The 9,598-nt window shown below is 40.8% G+C and overlaps 1 pseudogene; it reads right to left on the bottom strand.

Moving 5' to 3' along the window:
• Positions 1-9,379, bottom strand: part of LOC121402810 — a 44,900-nt pseudogene extending 35,521 nt beyond the window's left edge.
• Positions 9,380-9,598: the final 219 nt, after the last annotated feature.

Genomic DNA, 9,598 nt, shown 5'->3' with positions numbered 1-9,598 from the left:
CAGAGTAGCTCTGAATGCTCGAGGGGAACCATAGTTTTGGGCAAAAGTGAAGTTTCCTGCATGGCCTCCAGATCTTTACTGGTAATAGAGATGGGCACTGTACGAGCTGCAGCAGTTTAGGTAGGGTGATGTTTAATACCTCTGATTTGTCATTCTTAATATGCCGAAATGTTGACAACATTAATGAATACTTATTATTATGGACAATTACTGGAGGATCTTTTTATCCTATTCCAGGGGGGAGGATAGTTATTGAAGAGACAGAAGAGATTTGAGGGGTGAGTGATTCCCACCTCTAGATATTTAAGATGGGACTGCTGCTATATGTAGTCAGTTTCATTGAATCAGTTCAACCACACATAGAGGGGTAAGTTGATGTTTAATACCTTTGATCTGTCATCAGCATCCCTTTTTTATCGCCTATTCTCTTTTCAGTATTCCTGTTTTACCACACTTTCCCTTCTGCTCTTCAAACACTATTTACTGACACAAGGTATTCTGCACAAAAAAGATATCCCCCAGTTTCCAATAAAGTTTGGAGTATTACAGCCAATATTAATATTACAATAAATAGGCACACAAACCTGTTTCCCGCCTTGCTGTTATGGTGCTTACCGGGTTGATGGTGGCGCTGATACTGTAGCTCTGGGGCTGAAGACCAGGGATGAAGCGAGACGCAAGGGACGTGCGGCTTCGGAGCAGAAGAGAAGTGTTCCTAGGTTGGCGGTCCCAGAAGAAATCAGACCTGTGGGCTGTAACGTGCAGCTGAGCCAAGATGAGTGGATCCAGGGAAAGAGTGTAGAATCTTCGGAGGGATAGAGATGGAGAGCCTGCCCTTTACGTCCGACAGCTGTGTCTCGGTTGACAGTAGGCATCGAAGCTTGTTCTTGTATAGACTGGAAACCATAGAGTGGCAACATTACTGAGAGTGGAACAATTCACCCTTATAAAGTAGAGAATAAAATATTTGCTTAAATTATTCCTGCTGATCAGAGAACATGTTTCTGATTGGGGGTATGTTTGTAATGAGCCCAAGTAAATCTAAACTAGAAAAAGTAAATATAGCAGCATTTAGTGGGTTTCAGTGTTTGGGGCTACTGTGTATGATTTTGAATAAACTTAGAAGTCTTTCCTTATTTGTCTGTAGTTTAGGATTGTAATTAAGGAAACACTTTATTACACACAGACCATGATTGTGCTGCATGGGCCCTTTATCTAGTGTGTTACAAGCAAATGTATAAAGCCACAAATATGTTGTAATAAAGTCCCAATTGCAGTTATTTCGCTGCACCCAAAGTCTCGTGCTACTGTGAGGTTTATCACCTGGGCACCTTATTTGTGGCTTCTTTAGCTTTTGGTATTAAAGCAACAGTTTGCCACCAGCAAGTTTGTACAAATTCTTATTTGTGTTCTTTCCCTCTATAAATATTCCCTTTCTTTGACTCCTATTGGCATTCAGATATTGGCAAGACTTTGAGCACTGGCTTCTAACATCTCTGTCAATGCAAGATCAGAGATAGTGCTGACTTCAATTCATTATTATTATGTACAGGGTCACTATGTGCATGGGTTATTCTTCCAGCTAAGCCTCAATTATCAGTTAGTTAAAATGGGGAGAACCATAACAGCAGCTGAGCAAAGTGTCTGTGTTGAGCTGGCTTGCAGTATGACCTGATGTTGGCATGGGGCGAAAACATTCCGATCATCCTGATTCGGCTTAATACATTGGTGGCGAAATTGGCCAAAAAATTCACCAAATGAGCAGTTCTTGCCACGCATGCTTACCTTTTGTCCACTCTTGTTTTTTTTTCCCTTAGGTGTGACATTAGGCAACTACATATGAATTATGGCTTTAACTGTATGCGGGGTATCTCTACTTACCAGGGGCCATTGTGAGCTTTTCTCGGGGCTGGACTATGAATCCAACACAGATTGGTTCATGCTTTTCAGTCATTTTAAGACAGAAGGTAATACCCATCAATGCATTTCATTTATTCAGCAAACACTGGCCAGTTCTAATTATTCATTCTCTGTCTTATAAGTTGTCTTGTGTGTTGCTAATTTAAGTTTATGTAATGCAGACATGGAAATTCAGGTAAAATCAACTGTTTTCTACCCACAAATCTATCCTTAGGGCTGCTTTCATAAAAGACATCCTATGTAAGGACTACATGTGTTTTTGTGATCTATGTTGGGTAAAATATTGTAAGTTAACATGAGGTAAGGTAACGTGAGTAACAGCTATGTGTGATCTCTTGCAACTATAACTTCTCTTTTTGTTGTCCCAACAGCACAGTTCTACCACCAGTCCCTGTACAGGTAAAACAATGACATGTTCTCTGCACATTTAAATGTAGAACTGTGTGCTATAAACAACTTAAAATGCAAAATGACTCTTTAAAGGAGAAGGAAAGCTACAGAGGCATTTTATTGCCAATAGATTAGCTGCAATAGTGCAAGCTAGAATGCTATATTTATTCTGTAGAATGTTTTACCATACCTGAGTAAAATGCTCTAGAAACTCTCTGTTTGTTTAGGATAGGAGTTGCAGTATTATCTTGGTGTGACATCACTTCCTGCCTGAGTCTCTCCCTGCTCAGATTACAGCAGAGAAGGGGGGGGGAGAGGAGCAAACTGAGCATGCTCTTGCCCAGGGCAATGAGGTTTAAGATGAAGGCAGGAAGTCTGATACAGAAGCCCATGTGTACACAATAGAAGGAAAGAAATGCTGTGTTTCTTTTGATAGGGGACTCAGAGCAGCATTACTTTGGGGGTTTACTGGTATATTTAGATGGACCTTTCTGATAAGGCTTACTTAGTTTTAACCTTTCCTTCTCCTTTAAGCTGAATCTGAGTTATGTAGAATTACATTTTCTTTTCATTGAGTACCTGGATTTAGGTTTAGTTCCTGTGTGTTTTCTCTAAGTAGTGGGATAGGAGTGACTGTACTTGCTGTAAAGGTTTTGCACCAGAGTGTCTCACCTGGTGCACAGAGAGGTGCTTCTGTTGCTTGAAAGCTTGTCTACACTGGTCACAAATGTGGTTTCTCTCCTCTGTAAATAAAAGTGAATGTATTCTCATCTTCCAACATTGCTGCAGCACTGGAGGAATCAATGGTATCCTGCTTGGATTTCACCAGAGACACTATTTCTGCTTACCTGTGTGAATGAGCTTGACATGCCTCTGTAGGTACTGGTCTATCATAAATACAGCCAGGGTGTGGACATGGTCGCTCCCGCACCTCCTCATGATGTTCCTTAATGTGTTTCTGTGGGGTAGAATGGGGGGCTAAAACAAGAGTTTGTAATAATTTCATTTGGTGCTTAAGCTGGAAGATATCTTTTTTTATTACAGGTTGAATTCTCTTTTAAGCTTAGTTCTCCTTTATGAGATAATAAAATGTGTCCCCTCAGCTAAAAGAAATTTGTTTATGGGGAAGAACAATTACATTTCAGTGAAATGGTCATTTGCAAGTACATTTGACACACAGGCTAACAGACTTAACATTTTCCATTGGTATGACAAATGGTTTCCCCCTTTTACCTTCATGTAGAACCTCTGTATACAGCTGTGCAGCCTTGGTAAGGAAACGTGTAGGCAGTTCCTCCCTGCAATTGGATGAAAGAAAAACCTTGTTAACATATCAAGCACAAATATTCAAGAGTCCCTGCCTGGAGTAGAGAATCCAAAGACAGTTCGAGATTTATCAGAGCTATACAGCCCTCACCTTTCACTCTTAATTTTCTTCACACAGTAACAAAGCGTATATAGTCTTTATATCAATAAAATACTCCCCCAACCCACACAATTTTTCTCTCTCTCAGGTTTGATAAATAAAAGTAATTCTAGCTATGCATTAATATTTCCTATGCTCATTGGTTGGCAAATAAGGTCAGATACAGAGCTATTTTATTGTCTGGTATGGAGCTTATGCAGGTATTCTACCAGAAAAATGAACTAATGCCTCTTTATTTACATTAATTACGACAGAACACATACAAATCAAGAAAATGAGGTTGACCTGTAATATAAGCTGATGCTATAGGGCTGATTATTAAATTATCATGCTAATTTCACTGGTTTCTGTGCTGTCATGTAGTAATTATCTATAATAATTACTAATCAGCCTTATAGTGTGACATTTCTATTCTATGTGTACTGTATATTGTGAGCCGTTTCCAAAGCTCAGTAAGTGAATCAGCAGAAAAGAAGATGGCGAGCTACTGGGACATCTTTGGAGACACAGATCTTCGCTGCAAAAGGGCTGTGGTTGCCTTAGGCTGGTGCAAAACTCAAAACATGATGTGTGCAATAGAGCCATTAGCCATCCTAGTACGCACGGCCCACAATATTAGGGGAATGCAATTGGGGAGAGTGGAGGAACGTATTTCCCTATATGCGGACGATGTGCTGCTATATTTGAATGATCCTGGGCCCTCCCTGCAGGCTGTACTAGCAATAACTAAAGAATTTGGAAGATACTCAGGATTACAAATAAATTGGGAGAAATCGAATGTTTTCCCAGTAGACGAAGGTTTGGTGCCTGCCGATTATCCCCCAACACCACTGAAGTGGGTAAATGAATTCAAGTATCTGGGTATTAAAATCACAAAGGATAGCTCCAAGTATGAGGAACTAAACCTCACCCCGATCACCGAAAACATGACAACTAAACTGAAGCAATGGGTAAACCTACCCCTAACAATATGGGGCAGAATAAACCTCATAAAGATGGTTTTTCTGCCCAAATATTTATATATACTCCACAACTCTCCCATATATTTACCCAAAGTAGTATTTACTAAAATAGAGCAGATTCAGACATCTTTCATATGGGGGAACAAGTCACCGAGATTTGCGAAATCCAAATTGAAAACTCCGATAAATGAAGGAGGACTGGGATTTCCAGATCTACAAGGCTACTTCCTAGCTTCCCAACTTTTCTATATTGGCTGGTGGCTAACACCAGACCCAAACAATCCCAACCTACAGCTACAAGCCACCCTAGCGGGTTCAGTAGAGACGCTAAGACATATACCATATCGGAAATTGAAGGATCTGCAAGTAAAACACCCAATATTAGCTACTCCCCGTAAGGCCTGGACAGCGGTAATGCGAGCTAGCCATCTCAGCAACCCGCTGCTCTCACCTGACTTACCACTATGGGGCAACTCATACCTACCCCATTTCCGGCAACTTCTACAATATATGAGATGGCCGAGCATAGGGATAAAGACACTTGGGGAGGCAGCACCAGGGGGACAGCTGCTTAATAGAGACCAAATGCTACAGACTAGGCCCGGGATACAAATTGGCCAAGTAAACTACTTACAATTCCGACACGCATTTGTAGCGCAATTCTTATCCACTAAAGTGGAAATAGAGGTGCCCCCTGTGCTGGAGACCCTCAAATCCCCAATCCAAAAAAAAATGGTGACTAAAGTGTATGGGAACCTGCTCTCCACATTCCCTTCCCCATTTGCTAAGGCATATACAGTCTGGCAACAAGATATCCCTAGCTTAACCTTGGAAGAATGGGAAGAAGGTACCTCTAAAGCATATCAATTTCTAATCGCAACAAGGGACAGACTTATCCAGTTTAAGGTGTTACACCGGTTGCACATAACACCTCTTAGACTAAGCCGAATGGGAGATATGGAGAGGGCACACTGCCCTAAATGTCAACAGAGGGAGGCGGGATACTTACATATGATGTGGGATTGTCCGGAAATCCATAAGTATTGGGACAAAATAATGACATATGTACAAGAGAAAACTACTTTCCCTAAAATAATGTCGCCACAGGTGTGCCTCCTAGGTATAATCGATGAGACTATTCCCTTAAATGCAAAAAGGGACTTATGGAGATCCTTGTTATTCTATGCTAGGAAAGCAATACTTATGAAATGGCTGACACCAAAAGCCCCATCCCGCCAGTTTTGGCTAGACATAATTAATAAACAACTCCCACTAATACAGATGACCTACCTTGCTAGGGGCTGCCCAGGAAAATATGAGAAAATATGGGACGAGTGGACAGAGGCTACTTCCTAAGACCCACTACAGAAAGTATGTGTTCCCCTGACTTTGAGGTTCTTCCTGATAGTAAAGTTACCCAGATGCACTACCAAACAGGGTAACTGAACATAAAGTGTACCGGCTGTGAAGTTTATGTGACAGATATAATGTAATAAATGGTGATTGTCTTTTGAAGATGTACCTGACAACCCCCCCTCCCCCCTCTTTCTTCTGTACCCCCCCCCCCTATTTTTCTTTTGGTTTGGAAATCAATAAAACAAATACTGTTAAAAAAAAAAAACATGATGTGTAATATTTCTACCTTACTTCTTTACTTAAAGGAGAATTCAACCTGTAATAAAAAAAAACCTCCCCCCTACCCTGGGTAGACCCCCCCTCCCTCCCCCGGGCAAATGCCCCTAATTTTTTACTCACCCATCCGTGCAGATTCTGGCCACGGCAGCCATCTTCTTTCTTTTTCTGAAGTTTTGGCTCATGCACAGTTGGAGTAAATTTCTGCTCCCAAACCACTGCAAATGCACCAAAAGTCACGACAATTTCCAAAAGTTTTTCGCAAATTTTCGTGACTTTCGACAGTTGTTTGGGATAGGAAATTTACTCCAAATGCACATGCGCCCAGAATGCCGTCAAGACATTGTCGATTACTAGAGAAGAAGAAGATGGCTGCCGCGAACTCTGAGGCCAGAATCTGCACGGAGGGGTGAGTAAAAAATTAGGGGCATTTGCCCAGGGGCAAGGCAGGCTGGGGGGGGAGGAGGGAGGGGGTCTACCCAGGGTAGGGGGGGAGGGTTTTTTTTTATTACAGGTTGAATTCTCTTTTAAGCTTAGTTCTCCTTTATGAGATAATAAAATGTGTCCCCTCAGCTAAAATACATTTGTTTATGGGGAAGAACAATTACAGAATATCCAATCTGTTTGGCTTCTTCCAGAAGGAACTGGGAAATATAATTGACACTCCTTATGTATTCCACATAGGCTCCCTAAGTAGCAAAAGGAAAAAAAATGAATAAACCACGTATAACTTTGATAATCACAACTAAAAGAATTTAGAAGATGAGGATATGGTTGCAAAAAACATTGTAAAGCAAGGGAGCAAGTGCAAAAAATATACTAGTTGCTTGAAAGACAGACAAGATTCTTAAACGTTCATCACTTTTTGTGATGCAGTTTTCACATTAATTAACATAGAAAAAAAACTTTTGCAGGTATGGGGCCTGTTATCCAGAATGCTTGAGACCTGGGGTTTTCTGGATAATGGATCTTTCCGTAATTTGGATCTTCATACCATACATCACTAGAAAATCATGTAAACATTAAATAAATCCAATAGGATTAATTGTATCTTAGTTTGGATCAAATTTAAGGTACTGTTTTATTACAGATAAAATCATTGGATTATTTGGATAAAATGGAGTATATGAAAAATGGCCTACCCATTATTCGCAGCTTTTCGGGTTATTCGGGTTTCTGGATAATGAATCCCATACCTGTACTGCAATTAAGAAGATATATTTTTCTTTTTTGACAAGAACACGGGTTGCCCAGGTACAGAAAATGTGGGGTAGTAGAAAAGTCCAAATGACTTTACTGGTTGCTATGGCTTAATGCTGCCTACACTTCAGTTACAGAAAATTTAGTTTTTCTATTTCAAAAAGTTAACATTAGTTCAACCCACCCATCACTGTCAAGCCACTATTTTTATTTGGCTTTCGTGTAAACCAGTGTCTCTTGAATGTCCAGATGTGCAAAATATAAAATTGAGACCACTGCCATCATTGAGGTGATTTTCTAATTTTAGTATTTAACCAAAATACATATACATACATTTATAACTGGTTGGCTAGGCCAGTTTGTTAGGCTTCATTTAATCTCAGCTACAGTTGTGCTTGAAAGTTTGTGAACCCTTTAATATTTTCTATATTTTTACATGAATGTGACCTAAAACATCATCTGATTTTTAAACAAGTCCTAAAAGTAGATGAAGAAACCCTAGTTAAACAAATAAAACAAAAAATATTATATTTGGTCATGTATTTAATGAAAAAAAAATATCCAATAACGACCAACTTGCTATGCAATGGTTGGCATAGTGTATATTAAGACAAATCACCCTATGGAAATCCATAGGAAGAATTGCCATGATTTCTGGAAAAAGTACAAGTACACCTATCACAGAAAAACAGCTTCACCCATCAGAGGAGTGGGCTAACAGAGCTCACAATCCAGATCCATAAGAGCATCAGGTATTATTCTTACTGGAAAGACAGAAATGTCAACTAAACGCTTGTTATTAGGGTTCCCAATTGTGAGGCCTGGAGTAGTGTCAGGTAACGCTCAGCATGAAGGCAAGTTAAAGTGAGGCTACGATTCACCTGGAATCTGTGGCGGTGAATAATTATTTCACATAGATATTAGGATGATACTGATCCAGTCGTGGGGTTTCTGTTACTAAATGGTTACATGACATAAGGTGTGGAAGTGCACTGGCATGGCTAACATGGCATTAGATGACAAGTGGCAATCCTACCAATTTCCAGCAGCAGCAGAGAAGCAATTGGTGACCCATGCAATGTATTAAAATAATAGCAAACACTCTGCATGGAATAGCACAGGGCCAGGCACATTCTAGCACCTCATCCACAAGTCAGGAGCACAATAAACAGGAGCGTGACTACATAAGGGCTGGATGTACCAAATATTCCATTTCTACAGAGACATACAGGAGACAACAGGGATCCACAGCGTCACTGACACTACAGACATCCAAGTTGACATTTTTATGGCTCCTGTCATTTTGCTTCACGGAACTATTCCTCCCCTCCTATTCACTTTCGCTTTCCCATCTCACCCGGTTCCCGGTGTCCAGCTTCTGGAGAGGCGTCAGAGCTACATCCCCCAACGGAGGAAGCCATCCGCGTAAACTAGACAAGTATCAGAAATCTCCCGGAACTGTCTGTCTCAGTACACAATCCACCCGGTCTGTATACAGAACACACCTACCCGGGAGGAATTAGGAAGCGCACACACTGGTGAAGTCACAGCGCCACCTGCTGGACATGACACAAAGCGGCGACTTTAGCTAAGGAAGGAAAGCTCGGGAAATGAATGGATTTATGTATCACATACCTTGTTGGAACATTAACAAACGAGGCTTAGTTTGGAACTGCTGCAGCAGAAGTGGTAGCGCCTATGAGCTGCTCCCCATCACAATCAATGTGTAAACTGTCAGGAAGGTCCCAAGAAATAATTGTAACAACCCCAATAATAAAAGCCACAGTCAGTCCTGTAAAGCTGTTATTTAGCATTTCCATGGCATAACCCACAACCTGGTTATACTTAGTCCAATACCTTCTAGATCAGGGAACATTAGAGATCTAGGGGAAATACATGTAAAATCAAAAATGTCATTTACCCAATAAAATGGCCTGGTGCCTTCAGTTGGGAACATGGTTATTATCCCTAATCTTTCTAAACCAGTATACTCACTGCTGAATGCTCTCACAGTATATCTTCAGAGCTCTGCTTTGGTGCCCAGGTCAGACTACAGCCCACAGCATTC

The sequence above is a fragment of the Xenopus laevis genome, chromosome 4L (genome assembly GCF_017654675.1).
Source record: "Xenopus laevis strain J_2021 chromosome 4L, Xenopus_laevis_v10.1, whole genome shotgun sequence".
Taxonomy (NCBI): Eukaryota; Metazoa; Chordata; class Amphibia; order Anura; family Pipidae; genus Xenopus; species Xenopus laevis.
This window is presented reverse-complemented; position numbering and strand designations above follow the sequence as displayed.